At 40.6% G+C, this 25,390-nt stretch overlaps 1 protein-coding gene across 1 annotated transcript in view; it reads left to right on the forward strand.

The window, feature by feature from the left end:
• The window catches only part of LOC114007291 (protein prune homolog 2), a 136,164-nt gene that overhangs the window by 25,432 nt on the left and 85,342 nt on the right, over positions 1-25,390 (forward strand). The window lies entirely within an intron of this gene.

Here is a 25,390-nt window from a genome sequence, read left to right on the forward strand (position 1 = left end):
CGCAAAAAAAAAAAAAAAAAAAAAAAAAAGAGTTGGAGAAACATGAAGACCAGAATCCTTGGAGTGCATTCCTAGTACACACTGTCTATTGCATGTGCAATCTCAGTGGTAGTTGCTACCTGTTATAACCAGGTCTTACCAGGTGCCAGCCACTGCACTAAATACTTCTCGTACACTCTCTTTTAATTTTTTTAGCCACTATTTGAGCTCTTCTACCTATTGGCCAAAGTAAGTCACAGGCTAGCCTAGTCCAACAGTTGAAGAAACAGCCTTCTCTTCTTGATAGGAGGACATGCAACATCACAATGAAAGGGGTATGAGTAAAGGGAAGGGACATTTTTGTAATTAATGTCCAACAATCTCCAAAGTATATATATGGGGTTGCTGGAAAAGTCATGATATATTTTTGCATAGAAAAACACGTCATGACTTTTCCAATAACCCAATAGTACAGAAGATGGTGTATTTTCCTCGAATAACCTCTCTGCCCAAGAAAAAGGGAGTCAGGTGTCAAGCATCTCCTTGTATCTTGATTCCCTTTTACTGCAGAGTCTGAAGGGTGATAAAACTGAAATGTGGTCTCATTGTTTAAGGAATTTTTAACTATCTGGAGAATTTTGTGCTTTCTGAAGTCACCTGGGTTTTTGTGTTCAAAACAAGTCCCAAGCTAAGAGTGTCATTTATGTGGTGTCCAAGCTCTGCCAAGCATTACATGGCTAGTGTGACACACCATGCTATAAATATTTCCTCCAGCTTTTCCAAAGGAGAGAAAATGAGTAATGAATCTTAACTTCTCAAAGTAATCAAGACCTCAGCTTATCAATTCATGACAGTGATTGTTTAGGGCTGAACAGTATTACCCAACATGTGAGATGTTTTGTGATGTAGGGAGTAAGATGATAGAATGTGGATTCTCAGATGACTTATGGTGGCTTATAAGATTTTTTATTTACAAGTAACATTGGCTTCCTGTATTTAGTAACAACAATACAGAGTTTATGAAGTATTTTTGCTTACATATAAGTGAGTAATCAAATTGTAAGCCAATAATAGAAGTAATGTGTGGACAGGGCAAGAGCCATGAACATGGTATATGATTCCTGGTAAGTGAAGCCATGTGTACAAACATTTGGCCCTCATTCAGGGTGAGAAAGTTGAGGCCCCAATGAAGAATTAAGTAGCTAAAATAATTGTACTGAATTAGGAGCAGATCTGGGCTCTGACCCAGGCCTCTTGCCTCCAAATTATTTGCCCCTCCCACTATACCAAACTGTTTACTCCCTCTAAGTCAACATCCTCAAGTAAACAAAAATTACCTACATGTACAAATACATATTTTACTAAGAAATGTTACAAAAAGATACTATTTACAATTTAGTATTTTGTATGCTTGGTGGTGATTATGTTCATTATATAGTACATCAGGTTTATGTTCATCACAACATTTGGAAGAGCTGCCTTTTAATTTATTTGTAGGCTCATACTATAAAGAGAAGTAACTTGGCACACTGTTGAAGTCTGTAATATACTGTGTATGTTTTGAGACAAATAGTAGCTTGTATGCATGAATGTGTGTCCAAAATCCCTAGAGGACACCTCTCTCAACCCCTGCCTCTCTCCGGTGAGCAATGCACCCTATAGCACAAACTAAATTATAAAAGTACAGTTCTACTGAATCTGTTTGACTTTCACATTTTAAAGTAAAAATGTTCTAAGTTGAGGGACCAGCAGATGCTGTAATGGTTACATCACTGGACTCCCATGTAGTCGACCATGGTTTGAGTCCTGGACCTGGTGGCATAAAACTCACAGGCACATGTGTGTGTGTGCCCAAGATCCTGAGAGGAGAATGGAGGAGAAGGGATTGTAGTGTGACCATCCCTGGGGGGGGGGTAATTTCTCACTTTCTATCTCTCTGTCTCTGTCTCTCTGGTGAGCACACACGCCCTATAGCAAAAATCTCTCTCTAAAAGAAAAAACAGTAAGTTGAATCATTGTAAATCCAGAACCATCTGTGTAGTCATTCTTTGTCATTTGAATTGCTTTTGAGTGGGTAGGTGGGGATGGGTCAGGATGGGGTTTTTGTAATTTTAAAAGAGAGCTTGAAAAGTCCTATAATCCTAATGGTACCCATCATGTAATCAGTTAAACCCAGAAAAATGAATACTTTGTCGGCTTCAGATCTTATAGATCATAAAAAAGGAGAATCCCTAATGACCACTTCATAGTTTTCTCTCCTCAGAAACCCTTATTGTGCTGCTTCCAACTTTTCTAAAGCAGGTGGTCTACCCTTTGTTTCTTAGAAAATAGTCAACAGAGCTTTGTTTTGAAGTCAAGGACTCTCTGGATACTAGATTATTTATGGTCTTCTCTAAATAACTTGTCATTGTGCAGCAAGGGGGCAATAGGTTCTTCATTATAGCACTGCAGTTTACCCTGCTCATGATAGACCCTCTTCCTCCAAAGAATTCCCATCTCCAGGTTTCTTATACATCCATAGGCTTTAAGAGTAGAGTGTTCCATCTGCCCTTCCTGGTTCTTTTTTTCTGCTCTTTGGCAGTCTTTAAAGAGAACATTTGGTTCTCTAACTGACTGTCCTGTCTTTGAGGTCAGTCTGCATTCTTGCAATTGGAGTCCATCAATACTTTGACTCTCCAGTAGCCTCAAGGACCATTTGATTGACCACACTGCTGACCTTTGTCTCACAGAGCAAGTTTTTGAGGAATCAGCAGGATCTGCAGTATCTTGCTGATGTGGCTATTGATCCCTCATTCTGTCTTGTGAAACAGCTTGATCAGTCCCAGAATCTGTCGATAACAACAGCACTGCTACACCTTCACTTCCTGCTAAGTCTAGATTCCATATCTTCCCAACTAAGGGTCATGGTATATCTTACACTATACCTAGTAGATTTTATTTTATGCCCTGAGCAAGTATATTCATTAGACAGGCATCCTCTCCAAGTTCCAGGGGCTAGAAATGATATTCTAAAAGGCAGCAGTTGCCTGTCCTATAAAAGCATTGAGCTGTGCATTATTTATAACCCAGAGAAAGTTTTCCTCCTTCAAATGGTAGACTGTTCCTCCACCTATACTTGATTACTGCACTCTAATATCTCAATATTTCTTAAGTATTAATCAAACAAACCTCAGGAGAGAGTCAGTAGACAAGAGAGATTGCTTTTGGGTGGTATGATTGGAAGGGTTCCTAGAAGGTCACCTCAAAGACTTGACTGCAGCAATGCCTGGAATTCCATCACTAGAAATCTATTTTTTTTTTAAATGGAAAATGTAAAAGTCTTCTTTAAAAATGCAGGTCCTCCTGGGATCCCTCTTCCATACCCATCTTTAATAGATTTGTTCTAGAGTTTTAAAGCAGAGAGGAATCTTAGAATCATCTGGCCCTACCTCATTATTTTAGGGGAAGGGATTTGGAGCTGAGAAGACAGGAGCGTCTCCATCAAGGCCTCCCAGCTAGTTAGTAGTGGAGTCAGGCTCAGCACCCGGTGCCTCTTGCCTCTTTACCCAGAAGTTTTATGTGTTTTATGGCATCCTGAGGAGACAACTTCTTTCAGATGTGTCAACCTGTATTAAGTTTCATGCCTAAAAATATTTTATGTAATGCAGTTTGATGAATGTTTTTCTAGAGTCACTGTAAGTTCTAGAGATGGCAGGCATTGGGGTGATTACATATAACATTTCCTCTTCAGTTAAATCACTTCCAAGATCCAAACCAGGGTATATAATGGCATGCTGAGGTAGCAGCGATATGAGAAAAAGAAGTTGGAGTGATTGAGAAAAAGAAGTTGGAGTGATTGGCAGGTACTGATGACCATCGTCAATTCCACTAGAATGGTGGGTGATGTCAGACCTCACTCCCACCCGCCACCTCCACCAAGTGTAGTAAGAAGTCTGTGTGTGAGCATAGTAGTCCTGCATACCACAGGCAGAGGGAGTAAGTCGAATGAAAGCAAGGGGTGTATAAAAGTCACTTCTTTGCATAGATATCTCTGCAGAGTCAGGATCACCCACTGTCTGACTTGGAAAAGTCCAGGAGAAATTGGCCCCAGAGTGGAGCAGTGATGTGGTCAGGTAGAACCCTGTCCTTCATCTCTCTGTCAGTTTGGCTCATGCATGGAGTGCCCTTGTATCCCCAGATAGAACATGCTATTACTCATTCATAGGCATACCTTTGACAGTTTGTTATTATTCACCTCAGTCAAATCCAGAAAGATTTTGAGTTGGGTATTCACTGTTGATGATTATTATTTTTAAAAATTTGCTAGAGTGCATGTGCTCAATGGAGAGAGAAAAAAAAAATAGTGAGAAAGCAGTCCCCTTGGAAGATGGCCACACTGCAATCTTCTCTGTTCTCCTCTAGGGATTTTGGGCACTCAGGCACATGCACCTGGCCTGTTTTTCAAGCCGCCAGGTCCAGGACTCGCATTTGCAATGTCATGTGAAATCCAGCTGCCTCAAACACCACGCCACGGACTGGCCCTCATTGTCGATTTTTATTTATTCACTTAAGTAGTTTTCTTCTAAGATTCAGGGCTGTCCCTTTGTGTCTAATCGAAGACCTTCTCTTGAAACATGTTTTGCAAGGAGACCTATGGAAATAATTTCCTCTACCTCATGGGACACAGTATCGTTAATGTGTCATAGGCCCATGATTCTTTTTTTTTTTTTTAAGAGAGATTTTTTTTTGCTATAGGGTGTGTGCACTTGCCAAGAGACAGAGAGACAGAAAGTGAGAAATCACCCCCCAGGGGGATGGCCTCACCATAATCCCTTCTCTTCCATTGTCCTCTTGGGATCGTGGGTATGTGCGCACATGTGCCCGGTGTGAGTTTTAATCACCAGGTCTGGGACTGAACTTCAGCCCACTACGTGGGAGTCCAGCGACGTAACCATTACACCATCTGCTGGTCCCAGACCATGATTCTTAAGTGTTAGTGTGTGTTGCATTCACCTGGGGAGTTCACTCAAAACACAGGCACTGAGTCTCGCTCAGCGCTACCTAATCGAAACATTACAGAATGTTTTAAACTGTTCTTTTTTGGGCCTTCTGCTCCCACCCTGTGATTCTGTTGTCCTCCCGAGTTTGAGGTAACATCAGCAGGGCGCTGATAGGAGAGAAGGATAGTTAGCGTCATCTGACTTGAATGCTGGGAGAGCCCCTATGCCCGCGTTCCATACTTACACACTTATAAACATGTATGGAGTGCCTGTTTGCTCCGTGCCCAGAACGTTGCTAGATTAGACTCGTGAAGATGACAGCCACAGTTCCTGCCCACATATTGCCACAATTTAGGACAAATCGACGTGATGACATCTATTTACAATTCAGAAGTCCCCAGTCCTTGAGAGCACTAAAGATGGTAGAGTGGGATGGACAGGGGAGCTTTCACAGAAAAAGAGTGTTTGAGGAGTTTTGAAAGAAGAGTCACAGTCCCCTGCGCAGTTGACAGGGAAAGGAATTCTAGTAGAGAGATCCACTAGTGCAGAGGCTTAGGGACTGAAATGTATGCAAGTTTAGAACACTTACGGTGCCTGCTCATGTCTGACACACACTGAGGAGAGTGCAGGGAAAAAAGCCTGGGCAAAGGCCTAAGAAGGATAGGTTTTTGTTTTTATTTATTTTTTTATTAATATTGTTATTTTAAAATTTGCTATAGAGCACATACACTTACTAGAGAGAGGCAGACAGAAAGGAGAGAGAGAAAGTGAGAAAGCAAGCTGTCAGGTCCAGGACTTGAACCGTGGTTGACTATGTGGGAGTCCAGTACCCCAACCACCTTGCTACTTGCTGGCCCTAGAAGTATAGGTTGGTTTTTCTTTCTTTTTTTCCTTTCTTTCTTCCTTCCTTTCTTTCTTTCTTTCTTTTTTTTTTTTTTTTTTTTTTTGGGGGTTTTTTGTTGTGTTTTTTCTCTTTTGAGAGGTTTTTGCTATAGGATGTGTGTGCTCACCAGAAAGACAGAGAGACAGACAGAGAAACAGAAAGCAAGAAATCACCCCCCAGGGGGAATGGCCACACCGCAATCCCTTCTCCTCCATTCTCCTCTTGGGATGTTGGGCAAGCACGCACTCGGCATGAATTTAAGCCACCGGATCCGGGACTCGAACTGTGATTGACTACATGGGAGTCCAGCGACATAGCCATTACACCAACTGCTGGTCCCAGAAGTATAGGTTTTTAAACACAATTTGGAAGAGTCATTGACAAGCAAGTAGGTTGTGTGTGTGTGGAGCTAGTGTTTTAAAATTTATTACTGATATTTTGGCGTTAATTTATTTTTTAATTATTATAGTCCTTAAGTGCTACAGTTATACCCCAGCCCCTTTCTGCTCTCATCTTGTAATAGTTAATATGCTTCTTCAGCTGTAAGCTCTTCCTGCTCTTTTACTTGATTCTCTTATGTTTCTTGCATGCTCTACACTTGAGGCATTGCTTGTGTCTGCAGTCCCAGCATTATTTCTGTGAATTGTGAACCACCTTATATATCTGGTTCCTTTAAATGTAAATTCTAAGTTAAGCAATAATGCCAAAGGAAGCTCTAGAGATGGGATGGGAAAAGTCAACTGTCTTTTACTGTTAGACTGACCTGTGGATATATTTCAGATTTTTTTTAAAGTCTTCATTTTCTTTAATGTCAGGGAAACTTAATAAAGCTCTGTCTAGCTTATAACTTAATGGCTGTCAGATCAGTCTTGATAATTGCTTCTTTGGGATGACCTGCATGTCTTTTTTCCATCATTAACAATAAAAGCAAAAACTGACACTGAGTAAGGGCATTATATCAATACTTTCCAATGTGCTTTTATTTTATTTTATTTTATTTTATTTTATTTTATTTTTGGGGAAGTTTTTGCTATAGGGCGCGTGCGCTCACCAGATAAACAGAGAGAGACAGAGAGACAGAAAGCGAGAAATCACCCCCCAGGGGGTATGGCCACACCGTAATCCCTTCTCCTCCATTCTCCTCTCGGGATCTTGGGCACGCACGCACACACGCCCGGCGTGAGTTTTAAGCCACCGTTATTTTTTAATTATTATAGTCCTTAAGTGCTACAGTTATACCCCAGCCCCTTTCTGCTCTCATCTTGTAATAGTTAATATGCTTCTTCAGCTGTAAGCTCTTCCTGCTCTTTTACTTGATTCTCTTATGTTTCTTGCATGCTCTACACTTGAGGCATTGCTTGTGTCTGCAGTCCCAGCATTATTTCTGTGAATTGTGAACCACCTTATATATCTGGTTCCTTTAAATGTAAATTCTAAGTTAAGCAATAATGCCAAAGGAAGCTCTAGAGATGGGATGGGAAAAGTCAACTGTCTTTTACTGTTAGACTGACCTGTGGATATATTTCAGATTTTTTTTAAAGTCTTCATTTTCTTTAATGTCAGGGAAACTTAATAAAGCTCTGTCTAGCTTATAACTTAATGGCTGTCAGATCAGTCTTGATAATTGCTTCTTTGGGATGACCTGCATGTCTTTTTTCCATCATTAACAATAAAAGCAAAAACTGACACTAAGTAAGGGTATTAAATCAATACATTCCAATGTTCTTTTATTTTATTTTATTTTATTTTATTTTATTTTTGGGGAAGTTTTTGCTATAGGGCGCGTGCGCTCACCAGATAAACAGAGAGAGACAGAGAGACAGAAAGCGAGAAATCACCCCCCAGGGGGTATGGCCACACCGTAATCCCTTCTCCTCCATTCTCCTCTCGAGATCTTGGGCACGCACGCACACACGCCCGGCGTGAGTTTTAAGCCACTGGGTCTGGGACGTGAACCGCAGTCGACCACAGGAGTCCAGCGACATAGCCATTATGCTAACTGCTGGTCCCCCCAATGTGCTTTTCATGTGAGCTTTTTAAATGGTCTTGCCAAGAGACCCAACTTCAGTGGGGTGGGTGGTAATGTATAGCACTGCAGTGCTGGAACCCACATGGCCCACCACGGATGAGGATCCCATGGATTCCATGGAAGCAGGCCATGAGCATGCACACCCATGATCCTGACAAGCTGGGGAAAGGAGAACATGATGAAATGGGACCCTGTTAGAGCTTTTCTTTTTTTCTTTTTCTCTTGTGCTCACAAGAACTCTCTCTCGTAACTAAAATAGTTAAACTTTACACAAAGTGATTTTACTAGGAATTGTGTGAAGTTCATAGAATATTATCATTATTATTTTTTCCCATGTCATAAGTGAGAAAAACAAGACCTAGCCTGATCAAAACATTTCTGCAGTGATTATATTTTTGATATTTAATACAGCTGGGATTTTATGTGACTCTTTGGAGACAGTAAGCTCTCCCTCCATTGAAAACTCTAAATAATGCCCCCACCAGAGCGGAAGCTTTAAGTGCTGGTGGTGCCTTTTGGTATTCACAATTAAGATAACATTTATTTGTACTAATAATCCAGTATTATATCTCCCTAATAGATGTACTGAGCAAGCATCACAGTGACAAGATAAGTTGCCCTGTTTTGTTCCATATGTCTGTGTTCTAAGTATTCCATAGTTTTAATTGGTTCCCCGCAGAATAACATTTACAAGCATATGGTATGGAAAATGCTGACTGCTTTTGTTATCATGTATCTTAGTCCTTGTGGTGGCCCCGGTTCTCTTAGCCTTTCCATGTGATTATGAGGTTATTTAATGCGCTTTGTGGTGTACTTTTGCATAACCTGCCTATTGAGTATGAAAGGCCATCAGTACAGTGTATTAGGTAGCCCATGTACGTTGCAGCAGAAAACAAATTCACAAAAGCTTTCATCATGGGTCTGTGCTGCAAGATGCTCTCCCTCCTCTCCTCATGTGTGGGTTTCAAACACACTGAGAGTCTGCCTTCAATTATGCTTGAGAGGAGGATGCACTGCTGGGAGCCCGAGAAAGCCAAGAGGCACAATAGAGCTTTCTGGTGCCTTGTTTGGGAAATTTACCAGCGATTCCTTGGAAAGGGATTACAGATGTGAAATTAGACTCATGGACGGAAGAGAGGACCAGCTGGATTTGGGGATATTAGAGCTACTTTGGTACTTGGGTGGTTTCCTCAGGGAGTATTGTGGCAGAGTGCTGCTGAATTATTAATATTCTTGAGACTATGCACAAAGCTTTTTTTTTTTTTTTTTACTTTTTTTATTATGGGAAATTTTAAATATATACAGAAGTGGAAAAAGCTGTGTATGATCCCTCAGGGTACCTGTAACTTAATGCACTCATTTTCTAGGGCTTCAGAACAAGCTACCAAAGCCTATGAAATTTAAACCACAGAAATTCATTGTCTTACAGTTCTGAAGCCTGGAAGAGCAGGGCAAGGTGTTGGCAGGGCCGTGCTGTCTCGGAAGGTGCTAGGGAAAGCTCTGTTCCAGGCTTCTCTCCTAGCTGAGGGTAGTCTCATTTCTCAGACTATGATGGGCTTCAGCCTGTGTCTTCACATCCTCTTCCCTTTGTGCATGTCAGAGTTCCCCTTTATATAAGGACACGGTCCTATAGGATTAGGGTACAGCTAACGACCACATCTCAGCTGAACTCATCCCATTTGCAGTGACTCCATTTCTGAATAAATTCACCTTCTGAGTCACTAGGGGTTAGGGCCCTAACATATCAGTTGGTGGGACACAACTTAACATATACATGAGTCCTCAGTAATTGCCAGTGTTTTGCAGTCTTGTTTCATCTGTTTCCATATCACTCATGTACACTTCTGTTTCCTGGGATGGTTTAAAGCAAACCAGAGACAGCATGCCATTCACCTGTAAGGCGTTGAGTGTGCATCTCTGACCTATAAGGAGTTTTCGGGTGTGAGGAAGGTGTGAGTGTGTATTTCCCATAATCATTGTGTACAATGGCTTTTTTTTTTTTTTTTTGGTGGAGCAGCAGAGGGTGCATGTGCATCTATGAGACAGAGAAAGAGACAAACAAAGACAGAGACAGAGAGAGACAGAAAGCACCCCTCAGTCGGGCCTGACCATGCTGCAATCTTTTCTTCCTCAATTTCTTTATCTTGTCAGGAATCTGGGCGTATGCAAACGTACCAAGTGAATTTTGGAGTGGGTCTTAAACTGCGAATGGCTGTGTGGGGCTCGACTTTCTTTGCAGAGTGCTTAACTGCTATGCTATGGGGTCCGGCCTTACAATGGCTTTTAACTTAAGAGAAGCATGGCAAGAACTGTAGAAGCTCCTGCTACTTCTCAGCCTGGGAAGCTCTCATCTTCTTTTCCTTAAAGAAAGGTAAAAGTCATCTCTTCTGAGAAGTCTTCCCCACAGACAGGCAGTTAGTGGCGCCTATCCTCCTGTTCTTCAGTGCTGCGACACATCACAATCACAGTGTGTTTGTCTCAGGGTACAGCAGAAATGGGAAAAGACTGCTTTTTGTGCATCATTGCTGTCTCTCTTCCACATGTCCTAGAAGGGAAGATGAGACTGTTCTAGAAGCTTACCAAAGGGCCAGGAGCCAAGGAGAAGCTCAGGGAGGCAGACTGAAAGAAGGGATTGTGACGTGTACATGAGAATGCTTTGAAGGTGGGATCACTGATGCCTCATTCTCAGGGGAGGTGGCTGTGAGTGAGGGGACAGTTCTCCTAGAGACCACCCTTCCAGTTGGCAAGGGCTCTGATAAGTATGGCACGGTGTCTATTGCTCCAGATGGGGCCAAACAATGGAAACCTAAACATGCAGTGGCTTCTTAATAAATAATAAGTATTGATTCTTTTCTTTTTTTTTTTACAATGTCACTATCTATAATGTAATTTAAATTTTTTATAGTAATTCATATTCACCTCACTTGCCCCAAGATAATCAAGAGTTGACCATTGTAATTGTTTTTTTTTTTTTTTAAGAGGTTTTCGCTATAGGGCACGTGCGCTCGCCAGACAGACAGAGACATAGAGATAGAAAGCGAGAAATCACCCCCCAGGGGGGATGGTCACGCCGCAATCCCTTCTCCTCCATTCTCCTCTCGGGATCTTGGGCACGCACGCACACGCGCTCGGCGTGAGTTTTAAGCCACCGGGTCTAGGACGTGAACCGCGGTCGACTACGTGGGAGTCCAGTGACATAGCCATTACGCTAACTGCTGGTTCCCCGACCATTGTAATTGTTAAACATGGATAGAGTGAGGTAGGACTGAGCAGGACCTTCGAGGCACAGGATCACCAAAATATGACACCCAGGTGTCAGCGAGCACGGTATAGGGAAGTGGTCGAACGCACAGACTTCTGAGAAGACAGGCTTTGGCGATCCTCGTTCTTGGGCGGTTACCTCGGACAGTCTGTATGGACCACACTTACCTAGCACATGGGGATGATACAGAATTTCCTACCAGGGGTTCTCAGAGTTTTGTAAAATGATGCCAGGCTCAGAGAAACCACATGATGTCTGGTAGACGTTCACAAGTTGCTTGGATTCCATGGGAATATCGCCTCCTGGAGTTATGTGACAGTGAGGTATTCTTTGCTGTCACTGTTATTACACTGTTATTGCTGGTTGTTGCCACTTGGGTTTCTCTCTCCAGTTAGCTGGGATTTGCCAACCAAGTAGAGGGAAGAAGAACCCCTTTACCTGATGGTCCTGTACTTACCATGCCTTCTCTTGTTCTCATTCCACATTTTACTACCAGCACCTCCCTATTAGCATATCCAGAAACCAATCCATCAAGAATATTTTTTTTCCCAGAGGGCATGTGCGCTTAACGGAAGGAGAGAGAAAAAGCTCATCCCCTTAATGGGGTGTGGTCATGCTGCAATTCTTTCTCCTCCATTTCTCTATTGAGCTGGAATTTGGAGTATGCACACACATGCACACAGGGTAGTTCTCAAGCTGATGGGTCTTGAATTTGAACTGTAGCAGGCCATGTGGGATCCATCTCCCTTAATCCCTAGACCATGGGGCTAGGTTCCATCCTGAGACTCTAAAGACTCTTCTCTTTCTTTCTTTCTCTCTTTGTTTCTTTCTCTCTTTGTTTCTTTCTCTCTTTGTTTCTTTCTCTCTTTGTTTCTTTCTCTTTCTTTCTTTCTTTCTTTTTTGTTGAGAGGGTTTTGCTATAGGTCACACGAGCTCACCAGAAAGACAGAGAGAGACAGAAAGCAAGAAATCACCCCCCAGGGGGGATGGCCATGCCATAATCCATTCTCCTCCATTCTCCTCTCGGGATCTTGGGCATACATGCACCCTCACCCAGTGTGTTTACTTATTTATTATTATCATAATTTTTTATATTACATTAAATTACATATATCTTTACAGTGTATTACAGTTCTTTTTCCAGCACGATTACCATGCATATCAATCAAGACAAAGACATTACTATTTACATCATCATCATCACATAGCTTTTCATAATTTTTTTCAGATTATTATTTACTCTTTTTTTTTTTGAGAGGTTTTTGCTATAGGGCGTATGCACTCACCAGAAAGATAGAGAGAGATGTAGAGACAGAAAGTGAGAAATCACCCCCTGGGGGGCATGGCCCTGACACCCCTCTTCTCCATTCTCGTCTTGAGATCTTGGGCACATATGCACACGTGCCTGGCATGAGTTTAAGCCACTGGATCCAGGATTCAAACAATGGTCTACTACATGGGAGTCCAGTGATATAGCCATTATGCCACCTGCTAGTCCCACTCTCTGTATTTCTTTAAACATTTAATCACTGTATATCATTTGACTTGTAAAGAGAATTTATGCAACACAAAATACTTCAGACCAGTCCAGTTGAGAATACTATACATGTTATCATCAATAGGTAATAAACCATTTCTGTGTACCACTAATGTCATGCCTCTCTATTTGTTCTCTTGCTATCCTTCTCTATACTCTTCCCCCCCCCAACCCCGTTCCACACTGTCTTCAGCATTCATAACTATTCACACCCCATGGGTTTTAAGCCGCAGGGTCCAGGACTCGAACTGCAGTCAACTATGTGGGAGCCCAGCAGTGTAACCATTACACCATCTGCTGGTCCCCAAAAGGCTCTTTTTTTTTTTTCCTACATCAGAAAAAGGCTTCGTTTTTATGCCTTAGGCAGTGGATTTGTTAAGTGTGAGGTTACTAATAGTCCCCGATATTAGGATTTTTAGGGCAGACAGCACAGTATTAAACATTTGCTATATAGTATTTTGGTTGTTGTTGTCATTCTTGATTTCTGCTAAGGAAATTACTTAGAAAGAGCCCTATTCTTTTTTTTTCATATAAAACATCTAATTTATTGATTTTAGGGGTAATTTGGTAAATGTCTGCGACGTCACAGCTGAGCCGTTCATCCTGCCGCTTCAGCATTAACCGGTTCATTTTGATGCTGCTGTCGAGGTTCAGGAGAAAGACCTTTGAGACTTGTGCAGATTGCCTTCATAGGTTTATAAAAGCTTTATTCACTCTATCAACTTTCTCATCATTCACAATGGTTATCGTCTTAAGATTAGTGGTCATTGGTTTTGCTTTATTTTTAGTCTTAAAGATTTTTTTGTTGGCTGTGTAGAATATAGTCCTGGACTTCTGCCCTCTAAATTTGTTCTTGGCCATTTTCAGACCTTCGATATCCAGGTATAGCTGCTTGAACTCCAGATGATGCCTCTGCACACCAGAAAAAGCTCTTTTTTTTTTTTTTTTTAACTTTTTAGCCAAAGAATATGTATACTCACTGGAGAGAGAAACAGAGAGAGAGAAAGAGAAAAGGTGGGAAAACACCCAAGTATCCCCATACTGCAATCTCTTCTCCATTTCTCCCTCCTTTTGGGATTTTGGGCATGCATGCACATGTGCCTGGCATGTTTCTCAAGCTGCCAGGTCTGGGACTTGAACGGCATAGTCAGCAATTTGGGATCCAGCCACCTTAATTACCACACTAGTCTGGCCCTAAAAGAGCTCTCTCTATCTTATGGAAAATATAATGGTAGGAAAATGTGGGGGGCCAGGTGGTTGCACAGTAGCAATGCACATGGGAAAGGTCCTGGATTCATGTCCTGGGACCTCCCTGCACATCCTAGGTATGCTCTCATGCCTTGATCAATCCAGGTCAGCTAAGGCAATCCACTGGGGTAGATCACGGCTTGAGGACTCTGTTAGAGGTGACTGTCTCTCTGTCTCTGTCTCTCTCTCTCACTTTGTTTCTCTCTTTCATGGAAGAACTATATAAACTTTGAAAAAGTTTTAAAACAATGGTTAGTATGGACTGGCCCAGTAGCCTGGTGGTTAAAAATAACCAGATCCCATAGGGCCAATTGTGGTTTGATTGCCTCTGAGGCATGAAAAACATGTCAGGCGCATGTGTGTGCATGCCCCAAATCCTGACAGAATGCAAAAATGGAGGAGAAGGGGTTGTAGCAGGATCACACTGCACTGAGTGGTGCGTTCACCCCCTCTCTCTGTCTCTCTTTAGTGAGCGTGCATGCCCTCTGGCAATTACAAAATGAAAAGGAAAATTTGGATCTTTACAATTTTACATAGTTCATCACTGAACATAACTACTGGTCCCAAATGATCAAAGATTTTTTTTTGAGTAAAAAAAATGTTTTAAAACTAATATAATCTATTTTACAGCTGTTTATTATGATGAAAAATTCTGGTAGTCTGATGCGTTTTTTTAGTATGTATTTTAATATTTTTCCATAAAATATTTCTCATGTATAAATCTCTGGGTTTGTATTCTTTTTTCTGGGTTTGTATTTTTAATTGGAAGCTCAATAAAAAAGTAGAACAACAAATTTTCTCTAAGAAAACAGCTTTTTTGTGTGTGACTAATTTATATAAAATGTCAGGACAAAAACTTGTTAAAATATATCTGTATTAAAAGTCTTTTCTATAATCTATTCAGTTATTTCCCTTAAAAGATAAACATAAAATTAAAAAATTATCATTATTATTATTATCTAAAGTTTGCTCTATAGCATGTGTGCTCACCAGAGAGAGACAGAGAGAGAGGACAAGTGAGAAAGTAAGCCAGCAGTCCAAGGACTTAAACCACAATAGGTCATGTGGGAGTTTAGCACCTTAACCACCATACCACCTGCTTACCCCAGAAAAATCAAATGCAAATTGATAATAAACATTCCCTGATTGTGCAGCCCTGTTTGGAGACTCCAGACAATTCTCTCAATAGAAGAGAGCAGATAAAGTGAAAATATGTGGACAACTAAAACAAGTTAGTTATTATTTTTAGTAGTAATATATAGAATTATAGAATTATAAAGTCATATTATTCCAAGACAGGAGGGATCTGAAGCTTAGAAAATTTGAAACTTTTCATTGGCAAAGCTTGTAATAAATCTTTATTGATTTTTTTACTACTAACCTTTACTGTAATAAAGCCTTTGATTTTTTTACTACATTGTGTCTGTTTTGCAAGGTTCTTTTCTTCTCCAGTTGAAAGGAGATAGGGGAGTTAGAAAAAGATGTGAGGCATTGATGTCATGTTGTTTATTGGCTGAGTTCAGTGGGAGCTCACAGAGCTCTTAGACTTACAAAGCCCATAGCAGTGCTCTCAAGCCTTCCTCCCTCTTGGAGCTTGTAATGTACATGGAGAATGCTCACAGAATGGCTTCCTCCCTCTCAGAGCTTACAGGGCACAGAGCTTAGCTGAGCTGAGCCAAGGCTGTCAGGGCTCACCAATCTGAACCAAGGCTGAGCAGAGCAGGGCTAAGTAGCTGGGCAGAGCAGTCAGTGCTAGCTGGCCAGGTGTTCCCTTTCTGTTAAAGGGGCTGCAGACAATAGTGGCTCATTGCCAAAATCAAACTGCCACACATGCACATGTTACATGCCATGGCATAAAACAGCAAAGTCATAATTACGTAACATGCACAAGTGCAGTATAACTAGTAACTAAGTTGTTTATCTTGTGGCCTTCAAACATGGTAAGATAGGAAGTGGGAAACCAGACTAAGCCATTCTGACTCCATTTGCAATGTAGTGTCAGATACTGTTTAGTTTTTTTTTAGTTTTTTTTTTTTTTAAGGTTTTTGCCATGAGGCATGTATAGTTGCTGGAGAGAAACGGAGAGACAGAGAGAGAGAGAGAAAGTGAGAAATCACTCTCCAGGAGAGATGGCCACACCACAATCCATTCTCCTGGGATTTGGGGTATGCATGCACATACAGTTGGCATGATTTTCAAGCCACCAGGTCTGGGGAGAGAAAGATCATTAAAGGTCACTTGGAAGGTGAGAGTTCTGACACTGAGAAGCACACTGTGTAATAAAAAATAGCCTCATTATAATCTGTCATCTTTGTAAAGTACACTAATTACCGGGCACATCCCTGTTCATTTACCTGTGAACCTGCGTAACTGCACCTTCCTCCCGCCTGCTTCCGGCTTTTTCTCTGTTTATTACTGTCATATCTGAGTGGGTTTCAGATATACCAGGTGTGTGGTGTCACCAGCCTGACGTTTGCTCCAAATACAGACATTTACATTTGTGAGTATTAAAGCAATAGATCTTCCTATGACAACAAAAAGCTGACAGCAGAAAAGCGAGGCTTCTGGGAAAAGTCTTCTGAGCGCATCTTGGCTTGTTCAGTAGAGGAGAAGACCTGACTAATTAGCTCCAGCCCTTTTAATCCTTAGGAGCAGAAATAATTAAGGTTTTGGGATCAAACCTGTGCTGTGTAGCAGCAGACTACGGTAGGGGTGACATGTAAAGAGGTTAAGAGCACATGATCTTAACACAGGCTCACAAAAGAAAGTTCTGGGAACTTGGTGTAGCGTGGAAGGTTTTTTTGGTTTATTTGTTTTTGTTTTACATAAGAGCTCCTTAGGCAGAAATCAAAGTATTTATAAATCATAGGTTTATAATAAAAAATATTTTAATTTAGAAAAGGAAAGTTCCTACAATTCATACCAACTTTAAAATAGCAAAATTAACAGTAAAAAAAATTATGACGTTTTTATTATTAAAATATTCATCTCCTAATTAAATGAGTAAATTACTGTTTGCTAATTGGAGAAGTTCGTTTTCTGACTAAGACTGTATTTTGAGACTAGGTGGGTTGGATGTTGTCCATCCCTGACCTGAAGTCCTTTGTCTTAGAGATTCAGCCCTGAGATGTTCCAGCAGAGATCGTGTAAATGACCACGTGGATGTGATTGTGTAAATACAGGTGGGCTTTTATCTATAGAATTCCCTCATATGTGTCTCTTTTTTTAATTAATTAATTTATTTATTTTTGCTATAGGACATGTGTGCTCACCAGAGACACAGAAAAACATAAAGTGATAAATTGCCCCCTAGGAGGGATGGCCATGCCACAGTCCCTTCTCCTCCATTCTTCTCTTGGGATTTTGGGCACACACACATGCCCCCCCTGACACTCAAGCCACTGGGTCCGGGACTCAAAACTCAACTACGTAGGAGTTCAGCAACATAACCATTCTACCATCTGCTATTCCCCATGGGTGTCTGTTTGTTTAAGGTTTTTGTCATAGGGAGTGTGTGTTCCCCAGAGACAGAGAGAGAGACACGGTAAGAAATCATCTTTCTTTCCAGTGGGGATGGCCACTGCAATCTCTTCTCTCGTCTATTTTCTTTTGGGCATGCATGCACAAGCACCCGGCATGTTTCAAGTCATAGGTCTGAGACTTGAAATGTGGTCAGCCATGTGGGAGTCTGGCACCTTAACTGCCATGCCACCTGCTTCCCCCCATAAGTGTTAACAGTAATATCACTTTGTCTTTATGCCTGTATGTACCTCATTCTAGGGTTGTGTACTGGTGGGTATGGTAAACCAAAGTAGATTGAGAGTATGTGCCTCCATCTACAGAGAAACCTCACAGCCCAGGGCTGCCCAGAGATGAGCAGTGTGTTTTCAGGAGAGTCTGCTCTGCTTCTTAGAGGAGGACCTTGTAAGTGTGTTTGGACAAGTAGAAAATGACAGGTAAATCAAAGAAGTTGAAACCATAGTTTTGTTATTTTGGATCTTTTTTTCTCTGTCCTTGTTATAAGTTACCGTAAAAGTCCTATGCAAACATTAGGTGCCTGTCAAGTACAAGTAGTATCTTCAACAAGTTCATGGAAAATGTGTATTATAAAACAACCATGCATGGATTTAAAAAATGTATGCACCAGAATAAACTCATACTCCTTGTCCTTTACTTTCTTTTGCACATTTTTTTGCTACTGTGTCAACCTGACAGGTCTTGGAAGTACTGCTGATGTATTCTTAAATCCTAGATCCACTGGGCCAGCTAGGTGGGTGGTGGTTAAGGTGATTGAATCCAACATAACCTACTGTGCTGTTTGAGTTCCAGACCTGGGGGCTTGTGAAATGCATCAAGCATGTGTGTATGTGTGCCCAAAACCACGAGAGGAGAATGGAGTACATCTAGATAACATAACATCAGCCATCTCCTCTAAAATTGTACTTGATTAAAAGTAATTTAGGTAGTCCCTTTCAAAAGTCAGTTGTAGGGACCAGCAGTTAGCGTAATGGCTATGTCACTGGACTCCCATGTAGTCGACTGTGGACCGGTGGCTAAAAACTCACGCCGGGCACGTGTGTGTGTGTGTGTGTGTGCCCAAGCTCCCAAGAGGAGAATGGAGGAGAAGGGATTATGGCATGGCCATCCCCTCTGAGGGGTGATTTCTTGCTTTCTATCTCTCTGTCTCTCCCTGTCTTTCTGGCAAGCGCACGTGCCCTATAGCAAAAACCTCTCCAAAAAAAAAAAAAAAGTCACTTGCAGATTTATTTTGCAATTGACACGACCTTCATGGTCATTGGGGATTAATCATGTGTCCCCTTTAAGGTAATGGTTTCCCAATGTGACTGCTTTTGAGACTCAGTTTCTTTTATCAGTTGGATAGGGGAAAATAAAAAGACATTTTAGGCCAGTTGCAGTGGCACTGCAGTAATGCAACACTTGGTGATGCTGGAGCCATATCAGAAGGTCCCAGGTTTGTGTCCCAAGGTGGTCTCCCTCTACATTTGTGTGCTGTGACCCTGGCTGGCTGAGGCTGGGAGAAAGATTGCAACATGAGGGCCCTGATGGGGTTGCCTCCCCCTCCATAATCTAAGTAAACCAAATGAGATACACTTTATTGATGGTTTAATTTGCATTTCCATTACTATCAATGAGTTGAATATCTTTTCATGTATCCCTTTCTTTGTCTGTTAATTGCCTGTTCACATCCTTTACCAATGATTTCATTGGGTTGTTTGTCTTTTTTTTTTAAATCAGTATCTAGGAACTCTGCATATTAGCAATATTATTCCTTTAATGGATGGTGGTCCAAATATTATGCAAATGTTATAATTCCCTGTTTTTTATTTTTTGAATATTTATTTATTTACTTGCCAAAGAGCATGAATGATTGTGGAGGGCAAAGAATATAATGCATTCCTTCATGAGGTATGGTCATGCTGGATTTTTTTCCCTACCTCCATCTCATCAGATCCTGGACACACACACATGCACGCACACACACACACACACACACACACATGCCTGGCATGTTTTCCACACCACTGGGCCAGAATTTTAACTGCAGTCAGCCATGTGGGATCTGGCACCCAATACACAGCACTAAACCACTGTGCTATGGGGCCAGATGATGTGAATTTTATTTTTTATCACTCTTTTTATCTTTTTTAAAAATTTGTCAGAGGGTATGTGCAATCACTGGAGAGAGACAGAGAGAGAAAAAAGAAAGAGAAAAAACCCCCCCCCCCACCACCACCCATGGGGAATGGCTATGCTGCAATCACTTCTCTTCCTTGTCTCCCTCTTTTTGGGAGAAAGGAGGTGCACATGCACTTGGTGTGTTTTTCAAGCCACTGGGTCCAAGACTTGAACTGTGTAGTTGGTCATATGAGATCTAGCTGCCTCAATCACCAAGCCACAGGTTGGCTCCAATTTTTTTTTTATCTTTTTTTTGTATTGTTTTATCAAAATTTTGCTACCTGAAAACATTGTTTTTATTCATGATTGAGAGCATGTGCGTATACACTACAGAGAGTGAGAGAGGAAGACAGACAGAAAGAGAGAGAGAGAGAAGAGAGAGAGAGATAGACAAGAGAGAGAAGAGAGAGAGAGATAGAGAAGAGAGAGAAGCACCCTTGACAGGGCTGTTTCATGTTGCCTTCCCCTTCATGCACCCCTCCCAGATCATCAGAAGCTTAGCCATGCACATGCCTGGCTTGTTTGCAGGTCAGCTTGTGGATGTGGACCCATGGTCAGCTATGTGACTTCCAGCATTGCAGTTTAGTTAGGTCCTGACTACTTTACCAGACTGGGCAATCACTTCTTAAAAGACACTTAATTATGGTATTTTTAATTTTATTTAAAATTTTTTCCCATTTATTTGTTTATTTTATATATACCCACAAACACTTACTTTACATATCAAAAAATTTTTGCTCATACTCCATTGTTCTTGACAGTTAATAAACAACTTTCAAAATTTCCAAAAAAAACGGAATTTTAAAGATAATGTTCAAAATATCTGTTATAATTTTGTCTGTGACTCTATAACAGAGGCAGTATGGTTTTAAATATTTTTGAGAAAATATTTACATGTCAACTTTCAAACTTGAAAAGCGAGCAGCCAGTACACAAGTCACACATAAACCGTCTCAATTCAGCCCTGCCTACCAAGTATTCTGTGATATACCATCTGCTAGCAAAGATCAGTCAGTCTCTTTTTCTTCCTTCAAAGTCTTCCTCAAGATAATCCTCTGGTGTGGTTGCTCTTTTGCAATCTCTACTCATTACAATGCTGGGCAGGAAAAGTCCAGGTTATTTTATGGTACAAATTCTTTCATGTAGCTTCTCTAATTCTCTCTGCCAGGCAGAATTGTTTATGGTGCCAGGCCATTTTTCCAAGAGCTTCTGTTGGCTTACTTGAGATCTACCTTAGTTCCATAGTTTTCTGGTTAATCTTCAGATACGACATTCTGGTCAAAGCCCTGTCTAATAATGAGTATTTCCAATTTCTGATTCAATGCAGCAGATATTATTGAACCTTCAGTTATGTGCACAAGTTCAATTATGGTATTTTTTTATACCTTAGATTTATTTCAAGTTCATTATCATTTTGACCTGAGGCAAAATAGAGGAGTAAATGCATTTCAACCAAGAGCTAGGAAATATAAGCAGCTCTCTAGCTGCACGAGAAGTGTATTTTTCAGGAAGCAGAGTAGGTAAATTTGGGAAAACATGGTACAGTGTGTCCTGTCTCTCTTTAGCACTCAAAATAATAATATCATATTAGATAATGCATACCTAATGCATTCTTAATAAAATTGATTGAACAAGCTGTTTCATAGATGTGCAGGACCAGAGAACAAAGTAGTACCTTGCTGATGTTATTAGATGTGAATATGTTAATACTATTTTTATAGTTTATTCATCAATGAGAGTAGGCTAAACATCTTAAAAGATATGCAGAGGAAAATTTGCAAAATAATGTGTCCATATGAAGACAATAATATTTTTACATCCATATGAAAAATGGCCTAAGGCATGCATAATCATAATAAATAAAAATTAAACAATATGAAGATACTATTTTACCCATCAATTTGAAAGTGCTTAAATACACAGTTGAATGTTTGAGAATTCTGTATCTCTGTGGGCAGAAATGTAAATTTCTATAACCTTTCTGGTGAGCATTAAAATACTTACATTCTTTGACCTAGGCATTTAAAATGCGGTAGTTTATTCTAAAGAGATAACTAGGGATGGACTCAAAAGTATTATCTTTTAAATATTTACTGTAGTCTTATTTATGCTACCAAAAATGAAAATAAATCTCTAACAATAAAGGAATCACTAAATAAATTTATGATGCTTCATATCAAAGAATACTATACCCATTAAATGTTATAATCATTCACTCATTCATTTATTTTTGATAGTTATTGAGCACCTACTATGTGCAAAGCAGAAGACCGGCGGCTAGAGTTACACAAGAAAACATGAGGGGCCAGCAGGTGGTATGACGATTAAGGTGCTAGACTCTCACATGGCCGACTGTGGTTAGAGTCTCGGACCTGGCAGCTTGCCTTCTCTCTTTCTGTCTCTCTCTGTGAGCACATGTGCTTTATAGCAAAAATTAAAAAAAATAATAAAGTTAAATAAATAAATCTAACAAAACAAAACAAAACACAAAAGTTACAACTGACCACCATGTTTATAATTAGAATTTTAAAAGAATACTTAGTGTTTTCACTGCATGCATGCTTTGAGAAACCATAATGTCTGTCATAAAGATGTACACAAATGTAGATAAGTTATAAAAAATAAGGAAAAAAGAATATTTAGAGTGTTGTTAACTTAAAAAGACAGGTTAAACATACCAGGTATACTGTGATCAGCATTACACGAGAAAATACAGAAGTATAGGAAAACATTAAATATTCATAGTGATTAGCTTGGGGAATTGAGAGGTTTTTTTTTTTTTTTTCCTTTGTAAGTTTCTATATTTTCCAAATGTTTTATAATGAATCTGTTTTATTTTATAAAGTAATTAATGAAAAAGCCTTAGGTGGCATGGACATAGGTTTCAATGTCTATGGATGCTTTTTCTCATTTGGCCTTCAATCTCTCATGTTCCTTTGACAACTGATCATTAGTGAAAGAGGCTCCTCTAAGCTCTTCCTAAAGTTCAGCTGTTCTCAGGGGATTTTCTGTGACTCCAACCTGGAAGACGAAGCACAGCCAGGACAGCACAAGGTCAGAGGGGACGAAAAAACGGATTGTGGACCCAGGTGCATATCCGCATGAGGCTATAGATGAGACGGTTGAGAGACTGAAGCCCTATAAGATTATAGAGGACAAACTCCTGAGATGGGGCATCTATTTAAGCTAAAAGAACCAGTCAGTAATAACTGGGCACATTTCCCTATAAAGCAGAATAGCTGAAACATGAAAACACCTTAGGAAGCAATTCAGGACAGCTCCTAGAGGGGAGGACTTGAGGGGACCACCAGACTTTTTTTTTTTTTTTTTTTTTTTTGGAGAGGTTTTTGCTATAGGGCGTGTGCTTACCAGAAGGACAGAGAGAGACAGAGAGACAGAAAGCAAGAAATCAGCCCCCAGGGGGAAATGGCCACGCCGCAATCCCTTCTCCATTCTCCTCTCAGGATCTTGGGCATGCACGCACATGTGCCCAGCCTGAGTTTAAACCACTGGGTCTGGGACTTGAACTGCGCCTCCTGACTTTTTGAGATGGAAACAGTGGAGGAAAAAACAATGGCACTGCCCCTAAAATTGCCCTTTGAGCCTACTGTCAGAATGAGAATCCTGAGCCAAAAATATTAAGAAAATTAAACACTGTAAGTAAAGTAATAATTCTTGCCTAAATCATTATTATGATCCTTAAATATATGTAAACTATATTCGAGGTCTCTCTGTTTTCAAGATGGACAACGAACACGTTGATAAAAGTCTAATAATAGGTCATTCTCTAGCATGATGAAGAGGGCTGAGGGAAAATGCTGTCAGGGCTGGTTGGGAGGATGGTGAGGGAGGGGCTGTAGACAATGCATATTTATCTGAGTTGACTAGGTTTCGGTTTGATCAGGAAGCGAAGCAATTAAATTACCTCACAGTCCTTTTGAGTCTTACCATTGCCAACCTGTTTTTTATTTTTTTATTTTATTTTTTATTTTTAATTTGTTTATGTTCATCCAGCATGTCACCAATTATATTAGGACATCTGTGAGAAAATTAAATATAAAATGCCTGTGTCCTAAATTTGTAGATTCTGGTAGATGCTTTTGCCTTTACATATGATCTGCGGTACAAATCTCTGAAGAAATTAATTATGGTCTTTCGGTCACTTATTGCTTATTAATAAACCATTAGAATGAAACTGGACTAGCTGGCCAGGGGGCCAGAGTATCTTATGCGGCAATGTTATCAGGATTTTTTTTTTAAGAAATCTATGATGGTTCCCAAAAATTTGTATACACACACATACACAAATATATGCATGGATGTATCCACATGATTGTCACCATTAAGCTATTGAAAACACATAAAGAAGATGTATAGTTTGGGTTATGGAAAAAGGTAACTCTCTAAAGAATGGAAATGAAAGCACCTCATTTTTATCAGGTATATGTATTAATATTTGCATATACCCGATAAAATTTTATGCAAATTAAAAAATGTGTAATAATAACATGCTAACAGTTATTATTGTTTTATTAATTTTTCATATCTGAATTTTTATAATATATTTATTCTCTTATTAGAAAAGTAACAAAAATAGAGAATAAAATATGAAGATTTTAATTGATGGGGAGAATCCCTGTATTCTAGGGATTTTGCATGATATGACAAGCATTTCCTTCTTTGCTTTTATTTTTTTCCAGTTTTTGCTATAGTGCACATGTGCTCGCCAGAGAGAGAGAAAGAGAGAGAGAAAGTGAGAAATCACCCCCAGGGGGATGGCCACATCCTAGTCCTTCTCTACTTTCCTCTTGGGATTTTGGGCACACATGCACATGCACCCAACGTGAGTCTCAGGTTGCCAGATCCGGGATTCAAATCGTGAACCTGGCCACGTACGATCCAGTGCTTTGCTTTTTAAACTTTTGGTTGATGCAGTGTCCTTTGTTTTTAATGCCATTCCCTCTTTCTAGGTGCCAAACTTTTCTGGGTAGTGATGAGATTAGGTGATAAGTAATAACATTTATCATTAGTAAGGCATTTTTCTCCAGGTAATGATGAGAAATTCAGGAGACCAGGAGTTCTCCAAATCATCTTTTAGAGAGAGAGATTTTTGCTCTAGGGTGTATGTGCTCTCCAGAGAGGCAGAGACAAAGAGAGAGTCAGAAATCACCCCCCAGAGAGCATGGCCATGCCACAGTTCCTTCTTCTCCATTCTCCTCTTGGGATCTTGGGCTCACATATACACACATCCAGCGTGAGTTTTGAGCCACTAGATCTGGGACTCAGATCACAGTTGAATACATGGGAGTCCAGCGATGTAGCCATTGTGCCATTTCCTGGTTCCTCTCCAAATCATCTTAAACCCGGGGCCAGCACCGACAATCTCAGCTGTTACTAAACAAAGACTGTGACTGTGTCCCACAGCAGAGTTGGTCAGGGGCTGTGTCCTTGCCTTGGAGGACTGGGTGCTCTGTGCATCTCCACTCAGCTCTTGCTTTTCTTGTGCACTGTGTCTCCTCCCGTCCTGGTTTTCTGGTGACTATGACTGGGATGGAGTTGGTGACTGTAGGGTTGGACAGCATGTTAGTTTTCCTCCTGCTCACCCCTGGAGTTGTCGTAGAATCAGGGCAGCCACAAGTGCAGGGGGTCTCCTGGAACGGTGGTGGTGGGAGGAACAGGGCCCTTTCCTGTACCCCTACAGCCAGCCTCCTGGAGGAAGACCCTCTCATTGTCTTGGAGTCAGTAAGTAGTCAAGGGAGGCACTAGTTCACATGCC

The sequence above is a fragment of the Tupaia chinensis genome, unplaced genomic scaffold (genome assembly GCF_000334495.1).
Source record: "Tupaia chinensis unplaced genomic scaffold, TupChi_1.0 Scaffold000147_1, whole genome shotgun sequence".
NCBI lineage: Eukaryota > Metazoa > Chordata > Mammalia > Scandentia > Tupaiidae > Tupaia > Tupaia belangeri.